The following is a 21,873-nucleotide window of genomic DNA, read 5'->3' on the forward strand; positions in this document are numbered from 1 at the left end:
TCCTTAGTTATTTTTGTCATTTTCATACATAACTGAGTTGATGTAACATTACCAGTCATCACTAGGGATGATCGAGATATTGTACGAAATGTCCCAAATAAAAACCACATCAACAAAATAAGATGAACTCCGCACATGTCTTTCTGTTATAGAACGGATTATAAAAGACGATTTTAATATTTCTACAATTTTAACTCTGTGAATATGTTGATTCTTTTAGGCCATATCGATCTTGAATATGATTTTTTTTTTACAGTTACAACAATATTAAATAAAAAGTAAAAGCATTGATTTTTACCGTTTTGAATAACAATAACTGGCAATATAACGTATTAAACAAGTAACTTTTCATTGAATTTTTGAGATAAAAAAAAAGAAGAAAAAGATGCATCATGGTTAAGGATGTTCGCTCTTGTTGTTTTTAAATTTTTGTCATAAATTTTGAATTGTCGGGTTTTATCGATGTAATGCCAGTTAAAAAAAATTGCCCGCTCACCCCTACGTTTCTTTTTATAAATCTTATAAAATGCTTGTTATTTTTTCATATTTTTTTTTAAAGAAAACGTTACCAATGATAAGTGGATGAAAAATCTAGAGGGATTCATTTTCCGCCAAATTTTCAATGGCAACGAACCTTGATTCTTTTCTCCTTTTTAGCTCTATTATTTATGAACTATCAATTTGTAACGTCTTTTAAAAAGCTTGTTATTTTGAAACCGAGTAGCGAACAACATTAAAAGAGGGGGCGAAAGATACTAGGGGTACAGTCAAAATCATAAATCGAAAAAGACAAACAGACAAATAATATTATCCTGATTTAGAGTAATTTCTCGCAATTTGATTGGCTGATATTGTCCTAATAAATTTCAGTACAATTTTTTATCACGTCAATTGGAATTATCTCCCTTATTTATTACGTCAATTGAAATTATCTCCCTTATACCATTGACCTAATAAAAAAAATGAGTTGCTTTAATCATAATATTTTTTTTATTTTTCATAGTTTTAGATTAAATATCTAAAATACATTTGTTGATGTTCTAAAATTGGAATTATAATTTCAATATAATAATATGTAATATAACAAAATCAGGATAAATTCGTTACACAGTGTTCAATTGTCCTAATACGAAATTTATCGGGTCAATAAAATTCATATCGGGTTTGGTTTCGCCTCACCCGATATGAATTTTATTGACCCGATAAATTCTCGTATTAGGACAATTGCACACTGTAACTAATAGTACACAAGAAACAACATAGAAAACTAAAGACTGAGCAACACGAACCCCTTCCTTGTGAACAGCAACCCTATCAAGGAAATCATGATAGGAAATATAAGCGCGAGAATATCGTATCAATTGGGAGATATATACTCCGTATGCAGGCGCTACTGGAATGTTTCTACATAGAAATGGAAAGTTCACAATTGGGAAGCTGAAATCATTTCGGTTGTCGTTATGTAAGTCAAGATATGAGGCAGACTTAAATGTATCTGTTGTATTCTTTATCTCTAGTTCGATGGGATGGATGCGTTCAACATAGTCACCAAATTCTCAATTATTTAGTGTAGAGAGAACAACACCTAAAGGATATTGCTAACGTTTTATTTTTCTTCCTAAGAAGTTCCTATATGAAGTCAGTTAAATTACTCATATCCTTTTGTAGTAGTGATAAAATATTTTTAAAATAGTCACAATAAATAAAACAAATCAGGCAAATTGCTAATCGTGTGTAAAAGGTATATTTCACTACATGATTCACAGCTTGTAGGATATACATGCAATGAAATTTGGTAAAAAAAAATATAACGTTCTATTGAACTCTGAAATTGTTGCAATTTAGATGGATTCCAGGCCGATATCCTTTTTTTACAATACATCTTTTGCAGTTGTTAACCACGTTATCGGAACTGTGTACTAACAGCGTCCGTACAATATAGGTCCACTAGCATTCGCAACTATAATTTTTTCATTCTTTACATCAAACTCGAGTCCAAAAGGATTATTAATTCCGTAATCTTTCCCAAGCAGCTTTCTTGCGTGTTTTCCATCCGACGACAGTACAATTATACCATTGTTACCAGAAGAAGCCAGAGGCGGATTTAGGGGGGGGCAGGGGGCCCGGGCCCCCCTTTTTGGGAAAAAATGTGGTTGCTTATATAGGGAATCACTGAAGCGTGACTGGAGCGGGCCCCCTCTTAGGTCAGTCAGTGGGCCCCCACTTATGAAAATTTCTGGATCCGCCACTGGAAGCAATATACACGTTTGAGTCTTTATCTATAGATATCCCTCGCGGACAAAGAACTGATTGATCTTTGTATTCCCACATCTTCTCTCCAGTCAATGAGCAGCATGTAACTGTATGGTGTAAGCTATTGGTATAAAATATCTTGTCTTTAGATGTTGTTATAAAACTCCAGTTTGTCAAGGTTTCGTCTTTAACCAAGGTAGAAGAGCAATTATCCAACACATTTACCTTCTGTATACCCAAGCCAGAATTACAGTATAATAAGTGGCCATCTCTGTAACATATACCGAAACAGTAACTGGTTGTCTTTATCGTGCTTTCAATTGAAATTTGTTAAAATGTTGATGATTGGAATTTGATTGGAAAATTGAAATGTAACAGCAACCGTCTTGTCATCGATACAAGTAACATCTAATGGGTAGGAGCTTGACAATGATATGTAATTCTTTAAGGTTCCATCTTTGTTTAAGATCAGAAGACGTTGTTGTTTGTAGCCTAACAGAAAGATATCTCCCGTACTAGAAAAAGAACACCCTCTGACACCAGTAAAGTTTTCCAATGTCATGTTGATATCATTAATATTGGTAGTTGTAGGTGATGCATGATGAATAGTTATAATCTGTGCTTGTTTGTCATTCTCAGTCTGCAAAACCACCAACGGAGAACTCGATTCAACAGATATTGAACAAAATGAAGTTACAGTAGACAATACGTCGGATAGCTTGTCCTCAATGTTATAGTTCAAGTCTATCTTCTGTGAACTACCATCCTCAAATAATGACTGCATTAATATTTCATGTTTCTTAATTTCTGTTTCAATCATTTTACTCCCAAGAAATGCCTGTAGGTCTGACGCATATTCTTTGACAGCTGACATATTAGTTTGCAATATATCAATATTTTCCGTATGTTTAGCAAGTTTTCTCAGTAAATCTTCTATTTGTGCTTTAACTTTCTCTTCTGCAGAATATAAATCCTGATGTATTAGTTGTTCTAACCCGTCAAGGTGCGCGTTAATTTTATTATGAACCTTTTTTATTTCATCGCAAATTTTCTGCCTTTGATTCTGGATTTCTTCAAGATTTTGTTTCCGATCTTTTACAACTTTCTCGGCATTTATTTTGATATATTTCAGATTTTCATCAAGACTCTTCAATAAGACTGAAGTCTTTGCCGTTTGTATGACATTCTCCAGCGACAATATCCCAACACATTCAGCATGGTTGGACTGAATACACAGTGGACAACCGATACTTTCATGTTGCGGACAATACATCTGAAATTTTCTGTCATGCTGTGAACAGTATGGTGATATTTTTGCTATTGAGGGAGGTAATTGTTTATAGTTGTCGACAGATATAACATCATGGTTACGTGAGGCTTTCGATGCATTCTGATACTGCAGACATTGAGATCAGAGTCCTTCGTCACATTCAGGGCACCAGTAGTCAGCATTTGTTGTCGTGTGCTGAGACTCACAAATACCACACGAAACTGTGCTCGATGATGCCATTGAAGTCTTGATCTGCTAAAAATAAGACAATGTCCATTAGTCAAATTGTAGTTGCAGTTTGTTTGATGTGTACATTTATGTACATGTATACACATCCATTGCTTAAGTGGTTGATTTATATATCACAGTTCTTGTTTCCTCAATTATCATATCTGGTCCTTTAAAATTGATAATACTAGTTGTGAAACAATGGCGTTTAACAAAAATATAAACCGTATAGTAAATTGTATATCATTTAGGCCTATGAACTTGCTTACCAGAAGAACTTGATCAAGATTTTTGAAGGCGTAAATATGGTATCAATTAGAACAATGCCGTTGTATCAATCTAATTAAAAACCGATCTCTCATCGCTCCTGTTTCTGATATGTCGAGCTACCACGCGACATATCAGAAACAGGAGCAATGAGAGATCGGTTTTTAATTAGATTGACTTTTGGATAAGATGGGTTTTAGTCAGCACAAACATGTTCACACAAAAGGCAAAGGCGCATAATAAAAATCGACCGATAATGAATATCAAAGGGGCATAAGCTACCAACTCAACAATAAAAACAATCGGATCTTTTTTTCAAACATTTATGAAAGTGGAGTAAAGAAATAATATTTCGCTATTAGCAGTCTGTTTTGTTCAATTAAAGGCTAAAATATATCGCTGATGTATAATTGACTTGCAAGTCAACAGTTCATGCTAATTTGGACCTTCGTGGAGATCGGTTGTGCATGTGTTTACCATGTAGTTCATTAATTGAAAGAATGTCAACATTAAAAAGTAAAACAAAGGAGACACCGTCACACCTAGTGTTTATTTTTCAGAGTAAAAGATTCAATTGATTGCATGCTTCTTAATTGTCATCTGAATTTTTATCTGCTAAATGACAAAACATAACTTCAGACTACCAGGCGCCTGTATCGCTATCTAGCTTTTCAAAACAATCACTGAAAGAGGAATATTTTCACCAGACTCAAGCTGGCAGCCACTTTCATCGGCCAATCAAGATAGCAGCCACTTTTTTCCAGCAGCCAATTTTGACGATATGTCTAAAAACCAAAAAACTGCGTGAGGCTCAAACGTTCCAAAAATCGCTAAATCTTAGTTAAATGCAATCTAACAGCGGAAATCGACAATTTCACGGTTTCTGCTAATTTCTAAAGCATTTCATTCCGTTTTAAATATGTATGTAAGCGATCTGTCCTTTATTTGACATTCGATAATTGATATTCAATATCCAACCGACTGCTAGCCGTCGGTTCAATATTTCAATTTAGTTGAAAATCACTATAAAGCCTGAGAGAAAAGATACCATTTTATGACCCCTTCAAGCTGTCATAAATTTTCGTTGTCCTCGAATATAAACCCTGATACAAGTTGTATATTTGTCTTTATGTTATATAGATTTTTATCAATAAAACATTACAGAGGATTCACCAAAGATGTAATTTAATATATAAAATATGAAACAAAATCCAATTACTCCAGAAACATATAGAAATATACATAGAAATACTTATGGAAAGCCAAAAAAAAAAAAAGAAATTAATAGTGAACACCTACCAGAGACTGCTTAAATGACGGTGACCACCCTAAGACGACTTTGGACCTCTGTGGTGGCCAGACGGGCCCGGATCCCAGAAAAATATTTAAGTGGCAAATAGCTTGGATCAATACCTTTGAAATGAGCTAGGTCCGGTTCGGAACTTTGCCGTAGGGATATGTCGAGGAGTACCGAATGTGTGGTTGATATGGAAAATACGTAAATTGGCAACTTTGAACCTCTGTGGTGGCCAGACGGGCCCGGATCCCAGAAAAATATTTAAGTGGGGAATAGCTTGGGTCAATACCTTTAAAATGAGCTAGGTCCGGTTCGGAACTTTGCCGTTGGTATATGCCGAAAAGTACCGAATGTATGCATATGGTTAATACGGAAAATTACGTTATGGGGCACCTTTGAACCTCTGTGGTGGCCAGACGGGCCCGGATCCCAGAAACATATTTAAGTGGCAAATAGCTTGGATCAATACCTTTGAAATGAGCTAGGTCCGGTTCGGAACTTTGCCGTAGGGATATGTCGAGGAGTACCGAATGTGTGGTTGATATGGAAAATACGTAAATGGGCATTTTGAAGCTCTGTGGTGGCCAGACGGGCCCGGATCCCAGAAAAATATTTAAGTGGCAAATAGCTTGGATCAATACCTTTGAAATGAGCTAGGTCCGGTTCGGAACTTTGCCGTAGGGATATGTCGAGGAGTACCGAATGTGTGGTTGATATGGAAAATACGTAAATTGGCAACTTTGAACCTCTGTGGTGGCCAGACGGGCCCGGATCCCAGAAAAATATTTAAGTGGGGAATAGCTTGGGTCAATACCTTTAAAATGAGCTAGGTCCGGTTCGGAACTTTGCCGTTGGTATATGCCGAAAAGTACCGAATGTATGCATATGGTTAATACGGAAAATTACGTTATGGGGCACCTTTGAACCTCTGTGGTGGCCAGACGGGCCCGGATCCCAGAAACATATTTAAGTGGCAAATAGCTTGGATCAATACCTTTGAAATGAGCTAGGTCCGGTTCGGAACTTTGCCGTAGGGATATGTCGAGGAGTACCGAATGTGTGGTTGATATGGAAAATACGTAAATGGGCATTTTGAAGCTCTGTGGTGGCCAGACGGGCCCGGATCCCAGAAAAATATTTAAGTGGCAAATAGCTTGGATCAATACCTTTGAAATGAGCTAGGTCCGGTTCGGAACTTTGCCGTAGGGATATGTCGAGGAGTACCGAATGTGTGGTTGATATGGAAAATACGTAAATTGGCAACTTTGAACCTCTGTGGTGGCCAGACGGGCCCGGATCCCAGAAAAATATTTAAGTGGGGAATAGCTTGGGTCAATACCTTTAAAATGAGCTAGGTCCGGTTCGGAACTTTGCCGTTGGTATATGCCGAAAAGTACCGAATGTATGCATATAGTTAATACGGAAAATTACGTTATGGGGCACCTTTGAACCTCTGTGGTGGCCAGACGGGCCCGGATCCCAGAAACATATTTAAGTGGCAAATAGCTTGGATCAATACCTTTGAAATGAGCTAGGTCCGGTTCGGAACTTTGCCGTAGGGATATGTCGAGGAGTACCGAATGTGTGGTTGATATGGAAAATACGTAAATGGGCATTTTGAAGCTCTGTGGTGGCCAGACGGGCCCGGATCCCAGAAAAATATTTAAGTGGCAAATAGCTTGGATCAATACCTTTGAAATGAGCTAGGTCCGGTTCGGAACTTTGCCGTAGGGATATGTCGAGGAGTACCGAATGTGTGGTTGATATGGAAAATACGTAAATTGGCAACTTTGAACCTCTGTGGTGGCCAGACGGGCCCGGATCCCAGAAAAATATTTAAGTGGGGAATAGCTTGGGTCAATACCTTTAAAATGAGCTAGGTCCGGTTCGGAACTTTGCCGTTGGTATATGCCGAAAAGTACCGAATGTATGCATATGGTTAATACGGAAAATTACGTTATGGGGCACCTTTGAACCTCTGTGGTGGCCAGACGGGCCCGGATCCCAGAAACATATTTAAGTGGCAAATAGCTTGGATCAATACCTTTGAAATGAGCTAGGTCCGGTTCGGAACTTTGCCGTAGGGATATGTCGAGGAGTACCGAATGTGTGGTTGATATGGAAAATACGTAAATGGGCATTTTGAAGCTCTGTGGTGGCCAGACGGGCCCGGATCCCAGAAAAATATTTAAGTGGCAAATAGCTTGGATCAATACCTTTGAAATGAGCTAGGTCCGGTTCGGAACTTTGCCGTAGGGATATGTCGAGGAGTACCGAATGTGTGGTTGATATGGAAAATACGTAAATTGGCAACTTTGAACCTCTGTGGTGGCCAGACGGGCCCGGATCCCAGAAAAATATTTAAGTGGGGAATAGCTTGGGTCAATACCTTTAAAATGAGCTAGGTCCGGTTCGGAACTTTGCCGTTGGTATATGCCGAAAAGTACCGAATGTATGCATATGGTTAATACGGAAAATTACGTTATGGGGCACCTTTGAACCTCTGTGGTGGCCAGACGGGCCCGGATCCCAGAAACATATTTAAGTGGCAAATAGCTTGGATCAATACCTTTGAAATGAGCTAGGTCCGGTTCGGAACTTTGCCGTAGGGATATGTCGAGGAGTACCGAATGTGTGGTTGATATGGAAAATACGTAAATGGGCATTTTGAAGCTCTGTGGTGGCCAGACGGGCCCGGATCCCAGAAAAATATTTAAGTGGCAAATAGCTTGGATCAATACCTTTGAAATGAGCTAGGTCCGGTTCGGAACTTTGCCGTAGGGATATGTCGAGGAGTACCGAATGTGTGGTTGATATGGAAAATACGTAAATTGGCAACTTTGAACCTCTGTGGTGGCCAGACGGGCCCGGATCCCAGAAAAATATTTAAGTGGGGAATAGCTTGGGTCAATACCTTTAAAATGAGCTAGGTCCGGTTCGGAACTTTGCCGTTGGTATATGCCGAAAAGTACCGAATGTATGCATATAGTTAATACGGAAAATTACGTTATGGGGCACCTTTGAACCTCTGTGGTGGCCAGACGGGCCCGGATCCCAGAAACATATTTAAGTGGCAAATAGCTTGGATCAATACCTTTGAAATGAGCTAGGTCCGGTTCGGAACTTTGCCGTAGGGATATGTCGAGGAGTACCGAATGTGTGGTTGATATGGAAAATACGTAAATGGGCATTTTGAAGCTCTGTGGTGGCCAGACGGGCCCGGATCCCAGAAAAATATTTAAGTGGCAAATAGCTTGGATCAATACCTTTGAAATGAGCTAGGTCCGGTTCGGAACTTTGCCGTAGGGATATGTCGAGGAGTACCGAATGTGTGGTTGATATGGAAAATACGTAAATTGGCAACTTTGAACCTCTGTGGTGGCCAGACGGGCCCGGATCCCAGAAAAATATTTAAGTGGGGAATAGCTTGGGTCAATACCTTTAAAATGAGCTAGGTCCGGTTCGGAACTTTGCCGTTGGTATATGCCGAAAAGTACCGAATGTATGCATATGGTTAATACGGAAAATTACGTTATGGGGCACCTTTGAACCTCTGTGGTGGCCAGACGGGCCCGGATCCCAGAAACATATTTAAGTGGCAAATAGCTTGGATCAATACCTTTGAAATGAGCTAGGTCCGGTTCGGAACTTTGCCGTAGGGATATGTCGAGGAGTACCGAATGTGTGGTTGATATGGAAAATACGTAAATGGGCATTTTGAAGCTCTGTGGTGGCCAGACGGGCCCGGATCCCAGAAAAATATTTAAGTGGCAAATAGCTTGGATCAATACCTTTGAAATGAGCTAGGTCCGGTTCGGAACTTTGCCGTAGGGATATGTCGAGGAGTACCGAATGTGTGGTTGATATGGAAAATACGTAAATTGGCAACTTTGAACCTCTGTGGTGGCCAGACGGGCCCGGATCCCAGAAAAATATTTAAGTGGGGAATAGCTTGGGTCAATACCTTTAAAATGAGCTAGGTCCGGTTCGGAACTTTGCCGTTGGTATATGCCGAAAAGTACCGAATGTATGCATATGGTTAATACGGAAAATTACGTTATGGGGCACCTTTGAACCTCTGTGGTGGCCAGACGGGCCCGGATCCCAGAAACATATTTAAGTGGCAAATAGCTTGGATCAATACCTTTGAAATGAGCTAGGTCCGGTTCGGAACTTTGCCGTAGGGATATGTCGAGGAGTACCGAATGTGTGGTTGATATGGAAAATACGTAAATGGGCATTTTGAAGCTCTGTGGTGGCCAGACGGGCCCGGATCCCAGAAAAATATTTAAGTGGCAAATAGCTTGGATCAATACCTTTGAAATGAGCTAGGTCCGGTTCGGAACTTTGCCGTAGGGATATGTCGAGGAGTACCGAATGTGTGGTTGATATGGAAAATACGTAAATTGGCAACTTTGAACCTCTGTGGTGGCCAGACGGGCCCGGATCCCAGAAAAATATTTAAGTGGGGAATAGCTTGGGTCAATACCTTTAAAATGAGCTAGGTCCGGTTCGGAACTTTGCCGTTGGTATATGCCGAAAAGTACCGAATGTATGCATATGGTTAATACGGAAAATTACGTTATGGGGCACCTTTGAACCTCTGTGGTGGCCAGACGGGCCCGGATCCCAGAAACATATTTAAGTGGCAAATAGCTTGGATCAATACCTTTGAAATGAGCTAGGTCCGGTTCGGAACTTTGCCGTAGGGATATGTCGAGGAGTACCGAATGTGTGGTTGATATGGAAAATACGTAAATGGGCATTTTGAAGCTCTGTGGTGGCCAGACGGGCCCGGATCCCAGAAAAATATTTAAGTGGCAAATAGCTTGGATCAATACCTTTGAAATGAGCTAGGTCCGGTTCGGAACTTTGCCGTAGGGATATGTCGAGGAGTACCGAATGTGTGGTTGATATGGAAAATACGTAAATTGGCAACTTTGAACCTCTGTGGTGGCCAGACGGGCCCGGATCCCAGAAAAATATTTAAGTGGGGAATAGCTTGGGTCAATACCTTTAAAATGAGCTAGGTCCGGTTCGGAACTTTGCCGTTGGTATATGCCGAAAAGTACCGAATGTATGCATATAGTTAATACGGAAAATTACGTTATGGGGCACCTTTGAACCTCTGTGGTGGCCAGACGGGCCCGGATCCCAGAAACATATTTAAGTGGCAAATAGCTTGGATCAATACCTTTGAAATGAGCTAGGTCCGGTTCGGAACTTTGCCGTAGGGATATGTCGAGGAGTACCGAATGTGTGGTTGATATGGAAAATACGTAAATGGGCATTTTGAAGCTCTGTGGTGGCCAGACGGGCCCGGATCCCAGAAAAATATTTAAGTGGCAAATAGCTTGGATCAATACCTTTGAAATGAGCTAGGTCCGGTTCGGAACTTTGCCGTAGGGATATGTCGAGGAGTACCGAATGTGTGGTTGATATGGAAAATACGTAAATTGGCAACTTTGAACCTCTGTGGTGGCCAGACGGGCCCGGATCCCAGAAAAATATTTAAGTGGGGAATAGCTTGGGTCAATACCTTTAAAATGAGCTAGGTCCGGTTCGGAACTTTGCCGTTGGTATATGCCGAAAAGTACCGAATGTATGCATATGGTTAATACGGAAAATTACGTTATGGGGCACCTTTGAACCTCTGTGGTGGCCAGACGGGCCCGGATCCCAGAAACATATTTAAGTGGCAAATAGCTTGGATCAATACCTTTGAAATGAGCTAGGTCCGGTTCGGAACTTTGCCGTAGGGATATGTCGAGGAGTACCGAATGTGTGGTTGATATGGAAAATACGTAAATGGGCATTTTGAAGCTCTGTGGTGGCCAGACGGGCCCGGATCCCAAAAATATTTAAGTGGCAAATAGCTTGGATCAATACCTTTGAAATGAGCTAGGTCCGGTTCGGAACTTTGCCGTAGGGATATGTCGAGGAGTACCGAATGTGTGGTTGATATGGAAAATACGTAAATTGGCAACTTTGAACCTCTGTGGTGGCCAGACGGGCCCGGATCCCAGAAAAATATTTAAGTGGGGAATAGCTTGGGTCAATACCTTTAAAATGAGCTAGGTCCGGTTCGGAACTTTGCCGTTGGTATATGCCGAAAAGTACCGAATGTATGCATATGGTTAATACGGAAAATTACGTTATGGGGCACCTTTGAACCTCTGTGGTGGCCAGACGGGCCCGGATCCCAGAAACATATTTAAGTGGCAAATAGCTTGGATCAATACCTTTGAAATGAGCTAGGTCCGGTTCGGAACTTTGCCGTAGGGATATGTCGAGGAGTACCGAATGTGTGGTTGATATGGAAAATACGTAAATGGGCATTTTGAAGCTCTGTGGTGGCCAGACGGGCCCGGATCCCAGAAAAATATTTAAGTGGCAAATAGCTTGGATCAATACCTTTGAAATGAGCTAGGTCCGGTTCGGAACTTTGCCGTAGGGATATGTCGAGGAGTACCGAATGTGTGGTTGATATGGAAAATACGTAAATTGGCAACTTTGAACCTCTGTGGTGGCCAGACGGGCCCGGATCCCAGAAAAATATTTAAGTGGGGAATAGCTTGGGTCAATACCTTTAAAATGAGCTAGGTCCGGTTCGGAACTTTGCCGTTGGTATATGCCGAAAAGTACCGAATGTATGCATATGGTTAATACGGAAAATTACGTTATGGGGCACCTTTGAACCTCTGTGGTGGCCAGACGGGCCCGGATCCCAGAAACATATTTAAGTGGCAAATAGCTTGGATCAATACCTTTGAAATGAGCTAGGTCCGGTTCGGAACTTTGCCGTAGGGATATGTCGAGGAGTACCGAATGTGTGGTTGATATGGAAAATACGTAAATGGGCATTTTGAAGCTCTGTGGTGGCCAGACGGGCCCGGATCCCAGAAAAATATTTAAGTGGCAAATAGCTTGGATCAATACCTTTGAAATGAGCTAGGTCCGGTTCGGAACTTTGCCGTAGGGATATGTCGAGGAGTACCGAATGTGTGGTTGATATGGAAAATACGTAAATTGGCAACTTTGAACCTCTGTGGTGGCCAGACGGGCCCGGATCCCAGAAAAATATTTAAGTGGGGAATAGCTTGGGTCAATACCTTTAAAATGAGCTAGGTCCGGTTCGGAACTTTGCCGTTGGTATATGCCGAAAAGTACCGAATGTATGCATATAGTTAATACGGAAAATTACGTTATGGGGCACCTTTGAACCTCTGTGGTGGCCAGACGGGCCCGGATCCCAGAAACATATTTAAGTGGCAAATAGCTTGGATCAATACCTTTGAAATGAGCTAGGTCCGGTTCGGAACTTTGCCGTAGGGATATGTCGAGGAGTACCGAATGTGTGGTTGATATGGAAAATACGTAAATGGGCATTTTGAAGCTCTGTGGTGGCCAGACGGGCCCGGATCCCAGAAAAATATTTAAGTGGCAAATAGCTTGGATCAATACCTTTGAAATGAGCTAGGTCCGGTTCGGAACTTTGCCGTAGGGATATGTCGAGGAGTACCGAATGTGTGGTTGATATGGAAAATACGTAAATTGGCAACTTTGAACCTCTGTGGTGGCCAGACGGGCCCGGATCCCAGAAAAATATTTAAGTGGGGAATAGCTTGGGTCAATACCTTTAAAATGAGCTAGGTCCGGTTCGGAACTTTGCCGTTGGTATATGCCGAAAAGTACCGAATGTATGCATATGGTTAATACGGAAAATTACGTTATGGGGCACCTTTGAACCTCTGTGGTGGCCAGACGGGCCCGGATCCCAGAAACATATTTAAGTGGCAAATAGCTTGGATCAATACCTTTGAAATGAGCTAGGTCCGGTTCGGAACTTTGCCGTAGGGATATGTCGAGGAGTACCGAATGTGTGGTTGATATGGAAAATACGTAAATGGGCATTTTGAAGCTCTGTGGTGGCCAGACGGGCCCGGATCCCAGAAAAATATTTAAGTGGCAAATAGCTTGGATCAATACCTTTGAAATGAGCTAGGTCCGGTTCGGAACTTTGCCGTAGGGATATGTCGAGGAGTACCGAATGTGTGGTTGATATGGAAAATACGTAAATTGGCAACTTTGAACCTCTGTGGTGGCCAGACGGGCCCGGATCCCAGAAAAATATTTAAGTGGGGAATAGCTTGGGTCAATACCTTTAAAATGAGCTAGGTCCGGTTCGGAACTTTGCCGTTGGTATATGCCGAAAAGTACCGAATGTATGCATATGGTTAATACGGAAAATTACGTTATGGGGCACCTTTGAACCTCTGTGGTGGCCAGACGGGCCCGGATCCCAGAAACATATTTAAGTGGCAAATAGCTTGGATCAATACCTTTGAAATGAGCTAGGTCCGGTTCGGAACTTTGCCGTAGGGATATGTCGAGGAGTACCGAATGTGTGGTTGATATGGAAAATACGTAAATGGGCATTTTGAAGCTCTGTGGTGGCCAGACGGGCCCGGATCCCAGAAAAATATTTAAGTGGCAAATAGCTTGGATCAATACCTTTGAAATGAGCTAGGTCCGGTTCGGAACTTTGCCGTAGGGATATGTCGAGGAGTACCGAATGTGTGGTTGATATGGAAAATACGTAAATTGGCAACTTTGAACCTCTGTGGTGGCCAGACGGGCCCGGATCCCAGAAAAATATTTAAGTGGGGAATAGCTTGGGTCAATACCTTTAAAATGAGCTAGGTCCGGTTCGGAACTTTGCCGTTGGTATATGCCGAAAAGTACCGAATGTATGCATATGGTTAATACGGAAAATTACGTTATGGGGCACCTTTGAACCTCTGTGGTGGCCAGACGGGCCCGGATCCCAGAAACATATTTAAGTGGCAAATAGCTTGGATCAATACCTTTGAAATGAGCTAGGTCCGGTTCGGAACTTTGCCGTAGGGATATGTCGAGGAGTACCGAATGTGTGGTTGATATGGAAAATACGTAAATGGGCATTTTGAAGCTCTGTGGTGGCCAGACGGGCCCGGATCCCAGAAAAATATTTAAGTGGCAAATAGCTTGGATCAATACCTTTGAAATGAGCTAGGTCCGGTTCGGAACTTTGCCGTAGGGATATGTCGAGGAGTACCGAATGTGTGGTTGATATGGAAAATACGTAAATTGGCAACTTTGAACCTCTGTGGTGGCCAGACGGGCCCGGATCCCAGAAAAATATTTAAGTGGGGAATAGCTTGGGTCAATACCTTTAAAATGAGCTAGGTCCGGTTCGGAACTTTGCCGTTGGTATATGCCGAAAAGTACCGAATGTATGCATATGGTTAATACGGAAAATTACGTTATGGGGCACCTTTGAACCTCTGTGGTGGCCAGACGGGCCCGGATCCCAGAAACATATTTAAGTGGCAAATAGCTTGGATCAATACCTTTGAAATGAGCTAGGTCCGGTTCGGAACTTTGCCGTAGGGATATGTCGAGGAGTACCGAATGTGTGGTTGATATGGAAAATACGTAAATGGGCATTTTGAAGCTCTGTGGTGGCCAGACGGGCCCGGATCCCAGAAAAATATTTAAGTGGCAAATAGCTTGGATCAATACCTTTGAAATGAGCTAGGTCCGGTTCGGAACTTTGCCGTAGGGATATGTCGAGGAGTACCGAATGTGTGGTTGATATGGAAAATACGTAAATTGGCAACTTTGAACCTCTGTGGTGGCCAGACGGGCCCGGATCCCAGAAAAATATTTAAGTGGGGAATAGCTTGGGTCAATACCTTTAAAATGAGCTAGGTCCGGTTCGGAACTTTGCCGTTGGTATATGCCGAAAAGTACCGAATGTATGCATATAGTTAATACGGAAAATTACGTTATGGGGCACCTTTGAACCTCTGTGGTGGCCAGACGGGCCCGGATCCCAGAAACATATTTAAGTGGCAAATAGCTTGGATCAATACCTTTGAAATGAGCTAGGTCCGGTTCGGAACTTTGCCGTAGGGATATGTCGAGGAGTACCGAATGTGTGGTTGATATGGAAAATACGTAAATGGGCATTTTGAAGCTCTGTGGTGGCCAGACGGGCCCGGATCCCAGAAAAATATTTAAGTGGCAAATAGCTTGGATCAATACCTTTGAAATGAGCTAGGTCCGGTTCGGAACTTTGCCGTAGGGATATGTCGAGGAGTACCGAATGTGTGGTTGATATGGAAAATACGTAAATTGGCAACTTTGAACCTCTGTGGTGGCCAGACGGGCCCGGATCCCAGAAAAATATTTAAGTGGGGAATAGCTTGGGTCAATACCTTTAAAATGAGCTAGGTCCGGTTCGGAACTTTGCCGTTGGTATATGCCGAAAAGTACCGAATGTATGCATATGGTTAATACGGAAAATTACGTTATGGGGCACCTTTGAACCTCTGTGGTGGCCAGACGGGCCCGGATCCCAGAAACATATTTAAGTGGCAAATAGCTTGGATCAATACCTTTGAAATGAGCTAGGTCCGGTTCGGAACTTTGCCGTAGGGATATGTCGAGGAGTACCGAATGTGTGGTTGATATGGAAAATACGTAAATGGGCATTTTGAAGCTCTGTGGTGGCCAGACGGGCCCGGATCCCAGAAAAATATTTAAGTGGCAAATAGCTTGGATCAATACCTTTGAAATGAGCTAGGTCCGGTTCGGAACTTTGCCGTAGGGATATGTCGAGGAGTACCGAATGTGTGGTTGATATGGAAAATACGTAAATTGGCAACTTTGAACCTCTGTGGTGGCCAGACGGGCCCGGATCCCAGAAAAATATTTAAGTGGGGAATAGCTTGGGTCAATACCTTTAAAATGAGCTAGGTCCGGTTCGGAACTTTGCCGTTGGTATATGCCGAAAAGTACCGAATGTATGCATATGGTTAATACGGAAAATTACGTTATGGGGCACCTTTGAACCTCTGTGGTGGCCAGACGGGCCCGGATCCCAGAAACATATTTAAGTGGCAAATAGCTTGGATCAATACCTTTGAAATGAGCTAGGTCCGGTTCGGAACTTTGCCGTAGGGATATGTCGAGGAGTACCGAATGTGTGGTTGATATGGAAAATACGTAAATGGGCATTTTGAAGCTCTGTGGTGGCCAGACGGGCCCGGATCCCAGAAAAATATTTAAGTGGCAAATAGCTTGGATCAATACCTTTGAAATGAGCTAGGTCCGGTTCGGAACTTTGCCGTAGGGATATGTCGAGGAGTACCGAATGTGTGGTTGATATGGAAAATACGTAAATTGGCAACTTTGAACCTCTGTGGTGGCCAGACGGGCCCGGATCCCAGAAAAATATTTAAGTGGGGAATAGCTTGGGTCAATACCTTTAAAATGAGCTAGGTCCGGTTCGGAACTTTGCCGTTGGTATATGCCGAAAAGTACCGAATGTATGCATATGGTTAATACGGAAAATTACGTTATGGGGCACCTTTGAACCTCTGTGGTGGCCAGACGGGCCCGGATCCCAGAAACATATTTAAGTGGCAAATAGCTTGGATCAATACCTTTGAAATGAGCTAGGTCCGGTTCGGAACTTTGCCGTAGGGATATGTCGAGGAGTACCGAATGTGTGGTTGATATGGAAAATACGTAAATGGGCATTTTGAAGCTCTGTGGTGGCCAGACGGGCCCGGATCCCAGAAAAATATTTAAGTGGCAAATAGCTTGGATCAATACCTTTGAAATGAGCTAGGTCCGGTTCGGAACTTTGCCGTAGGGATATGTCGAGGAGTACCGAATGTGTGGTTGATATGGAAAATACGTAAATTGGCAACTTTGAACCTCTGTGGTGGCCAGACGGGCCCGGATCCCAGAAAAATATTTAAGTGGGGAATAGCTTGGGTCAATACCTTTAAAATGAGCTAGGTCCGGTTCGGAACTTTGCCGTTGGTATATGCCGAAAAGTACCGAATGTATGCATATGGTTAATACGGAAAATTACGTTATGGGGCACCTTTGAACCTCTGTGGTGGCCAGACGGGCCCGGATCCCAGAAACATATTTAAGTGGCAAATAGCTTGGATCAATACCTTTGAAATGAGCTAGGTCCGGTTCGGAACTTTGCCGTAGGGATATGTCGAGGAGTACCGAATGTGTGGTTGATATGGAAAATACGTAAATGGGCATTTTGAAGCTCTGTGGTGGCCAGACGGGCCCGGATCCCAGAAAAATATTTAAGTGGCAAATAGCTTGGATCAATACCTTTGAAATGAGCTAGGTCCGGTTCGGAACTTTGCCGTAGGGATATGTCGAGGAGTACCGAATGTGTGGTTGATATGGAAAATACGTAAATTGGCAACTTTGAACCTCTGTGGTGGCCAGACGGGCCCGGATCCCAGAAAAATATTTAAGTGGGGAATAGCTTGGGTCAATACCTTTAAAATGAGCTAGGTCCGGTTCGGAACTTTGCCGTTGGTATATGCCGAAAAGTACCGAATGTATGCATATAGTTAATACGGAAAATTACGTTATGGGGCACCTTTGAACCTCTGTGGTGGCCAGACGGGCCCGGATCCCAGAAACATATTTAAGTGGCAAATAGCTTGGATCAATACCTTTGAAATGAGCTAGGTCCGGTTCGGAACTTTGCCGTAGGGATATGTCGAGGAGTACCGAATGTGTGGTTGATATGGAAAATACGTAAATGGGCATTTTGAAGCTCTGTGGTGGCCAGACGGGCCCGGATCCCAGAAAAATATTTAAGTGGCAAATAGCTTGGATCAATACCTTTGAAATGAGCTAGGTCCGGTTCGGAACTTTGCCGTAGGGATATGTCGAGGAGTACCGAATGTGTGGTTGATATGGAAAATACGTAAATTGGCAACTTTGAACCTCTGTGGTGGCCAGACGGGCCCGGATCCCAGAAAAATATTTAAGTGGGGAATAGCTTGGGTCAATACCTTTAAAATGAGCTAGGTCCGGTTCGGAACTTTGCCGTTGGTATATGCCGAAAAGTACCGAATGTATGCATATGGTTAATACGGAAAATTACGTTATGGGGCACCTTTGAACCTCTGTGGTGGCCAGACGGGCCCGGATCCCAGAAACATATTTAAGTGGCAAATAGCTTGGATCAATACCTTTGAAATGAGCTAGGTCCGGTTCGGAACTTTGCCGTAGGGATATGTCGAGGAGTACCGAATGTGTGGTTGATATGGAAAATACGTAAATGGGCATTTTGAAGCTCTGTGGTGGCCAGACGGGCCCGGATCCCAGAAAAATATTTAAGTGGCAAATAGCTTGGATCAATACCTTTGAAATGAGCTAGGTCCGGTTCGGAACTTTGCCGTAGGGATATGTCGAGGAGTACCGAATGTGTGGTTGATATGGAAAATACGTAAATTGGCAACTTTGAACCTCTGTGGTGGCCAGACGGGCCCGGATCCCAGAAAAATATTTAAGTGGGGAATAGCTTGGGTCAATACCTTTAAAATGAGCTAGGTCCGGTTCGGAACTTTGCCGTTGGTATATGCCGAAAAGTACCGAATGTATGCATATGGTTAATACGGAAAATTACGTTATGGGGCACCTTTGAACCTCTGTGGTGGCCAGACGGGCCCGGATCCCAGAAACATATTTAAGTGGCAAATAGCTTGGATCAATACCTTTGAAATGAGCTAGGTCCGGTTCGGAACTTTGCCGTAGGGATATGTCGAGGAGTACCGAATGTGTGGTTGATATGGAAAATACGTAAATGGGCATTTTGAAGCTCTGTGGTGGCCAGACGGGCCCGGATCCCAGAAAAATATTTAAGTGGCAAATAGCTTGGATCAATACCTTTGAAATGAGCTAGGTCCGGTTCGGAACTTTGCCGTAGGGATATGTCGAGGAGTACCGAATGTGTGGTTGATATGGAAAATACGTAAATTGGCAACTTTGAACCTCTGTGGTGGCCAGACGGGCCCGGATCCCAGAAAAATATTTAAGTGGGGAATAGCTTGGGTCAATACCTTTAAAATGAGCTAGGTCCGGTTCGGAACTTTGCCGTTGGTATATGCCGAAAAGTACCGAATGTATGCATATGGTTAATACGGAAAATTACGTTATGGGGCACCTTTGAACCTCTGTGGTGGCCAGACGGGCCCGGATCCCAGAAACATATTTAAGTGGCAAATAGCTTGGATCAATACCTTTGAAATGAGCTAGGTCCGGTTCGGAACTTTGCCGTAGGGATATGTCGAGGAGTACCGAATGTGTGGTTGATATGGAAAATACGTAAATGGGCATTTTGAAGCTCTGTGGTGGCCAGACGGGCCCGGATCCCAGAAAAATATTTAAGTGGCAAATAGCTTGGATCAATACCTTTGAAATGAGCTAGGTCCGGTTCGGAACTTTGCCGTAGGGATATGTCGAGGAGTACCGAATGTGTGGTTGATATGGAAAATACGTAAATTGGCAACTTTGAACCTCTGTGGTGGCCAGACGGGCCCGGATCCCAGAAAAATATTTAAGTGGGGAATAGCTTGGGTCAATACCTTTAAAATGAGCTAGGTCCGGTTCGGAACTTTGCCGTTGGTATATGCCGAAAAGTACCGAATGTATGCATATGGTTAATACGGAAAATTACGTTATGGGGCACCTTTGAACCTCTGTGGTGGCCAGACGGGCCCGGATCCCAGAAACATATTTAAGTGGCAAATAGCTTGGATCAATACCTTTGAAATGAGCTAGGTCCGGTTCGGAACTTTGCCGTAGGGATATGTCGAGGAGTACCGAATGTGTGGTTGATATGGAAAATACGTAAATGGGCATTTTGAAGCTCTGTGGTGGCCAGACGGGCCCGGATCCCAGAAAAATATTTAAGTGGCAAATAGCTTGGATCAATACCTTTGAAATGAGCTAGGTCCGGTTCGGAACTTTGCCGTAGGGATATGTCGAGGAGTACCGAATGTGTGGTTGATATGGAAAATACGTAAATTGGCAACTTTGAACCTCTGTGGTGGCCAGACGGGCCCGGATCCCAGAAAAATATTTAAGTGGGGAATAGCTTGGGTCAATACCTTTAAAATGAGCTAGGTCCGGTTCGGAACTTTGCCGTTGGTATATGCCGAAAAGTACCGAATGTATGCATATGGTTAATACGGAAAATTACGTTAAGGGGCACCTTTGAACCTCTGTGTTGGCCAGACGGGCCCGGATCCCAGAAAAATATTTCAGTGGGGAATAGCTTGGGTCAATACCTTTAAAATGAGATAGGTCCGGTTTGGAACTTTGGCGTTGGTATATGCCGAAAAGTACCGAATGTGTGGTTAATACGGAAATTGACGTTAAGGGGCACCCTTGAACCTCTGTGGTGGCCAGACGGTCCCGGATCCCAGAAAATATTTAAGTTGGTAATAGCCTTGGTCAGTACCTTTTAAAATCAGCCAGGTCCGGTTCGGAACTTTGCCGTAGGGATATGTCGAGGAATACCGAATGTATTGTTGATATAGAAAATACATGTACGTAAATGGACAATTTTGAACCTCTGTGGTGGCCAGACAGTGCCGGTTCCCAGAAAAATTTTGAAGTGGCGAATAGCTCGGGTCAATACCTTTAAAATGAGATAGGTCAGGTTCGGAACTTTGCCGTAGAGATAAGCCTAGGATTTCCGAAAGCATGTGTGGTTAATATGAAAAGTACGTTAAGGCACACCTTTGAATCCCTATAATGGCCAATATCTTTCATTAGTACAACACCTCCAAATATAGATAAATTAAATTGGCTTCTTATAATGCTAGTAAAAAAGAACACGAATATAAAGTGTATGGAACTTGTTTGGTAACCTTTTTTCATTGAAACAGGTTATATTTAAAGTAGGGGACGGACACAGTTTTAAACTTTAAATAAAAGAATGTTTAAAAAGGTGGACCGAGAAAAGTCTTAACTGGTGTCCCAAGTGTTAAACACTTAAGCCCAAAGGTATCGCATCAAGGATTTTACTGACGAAAAAGTACAAAGTTCTTTTTATGAACCTTAACTTAAAAGAAGGTTCAGGATTTGAACCGCATCGGTAAGGTCTGGCTAAAACAAAACAGGTGTGGGTGAAAGAGGTCTTTGTTCCATGAAAAGGGTAACCTAAGTCCTTAAACTCTTGATTCAAACAATAAGATTTGCAGTACCAACCTTTTAGCAAGTATAGGCTTTGACAATTTGCCCAAGATTATAAAGGATACTTTCGTTATGCGAGTATTAATGTGGTGAAGGCTTAAACATCTGGACTACGTCTTTACCAAATAATAAACCACTAACGGATTTTAATCTCCCACCAGCATGTTTTGATAGAATACACATCCTCAGACTCTCTAGATTTTCCTTGTTTTGGTCTTAAGCTTCTATTGACAACTAAAGTTTCAAGAGTTCATCAATGTTTTATGTGTCGAGTTTTTAATCTGATTTACCTCGAGTTCTTGGTGCAGAGTGGTCTTAAACTCATCTACCTTTTTCTCGAGTTCTTTAATGACTGTATCATTATCCTTTCTCTAGTCGTTTTATATCTCTCTTTATCTGGTTACACGCGGATTGTAATTTTAATTCTAACGGTTTCGTATAGTGTTTCAATTGACGCATGACTCGTCGTTTTATTGCAGCA

This window comes from Mytilus galloprovincialis, chromosome 4, assembly GCF_965363235.1.
Source record: "Mytilus galloprovincialis chromosome 4, xbMytGall1.hap1.1, whole genome shotgun sequence".
NCBI classification, from domain to species: domain Eukaryota; kingdom Metazoa; phylum Mollusca; class Bivalvia; order Mytilida; family Mytilidae; genus Mytilus; species Mytilus galloprovincialis.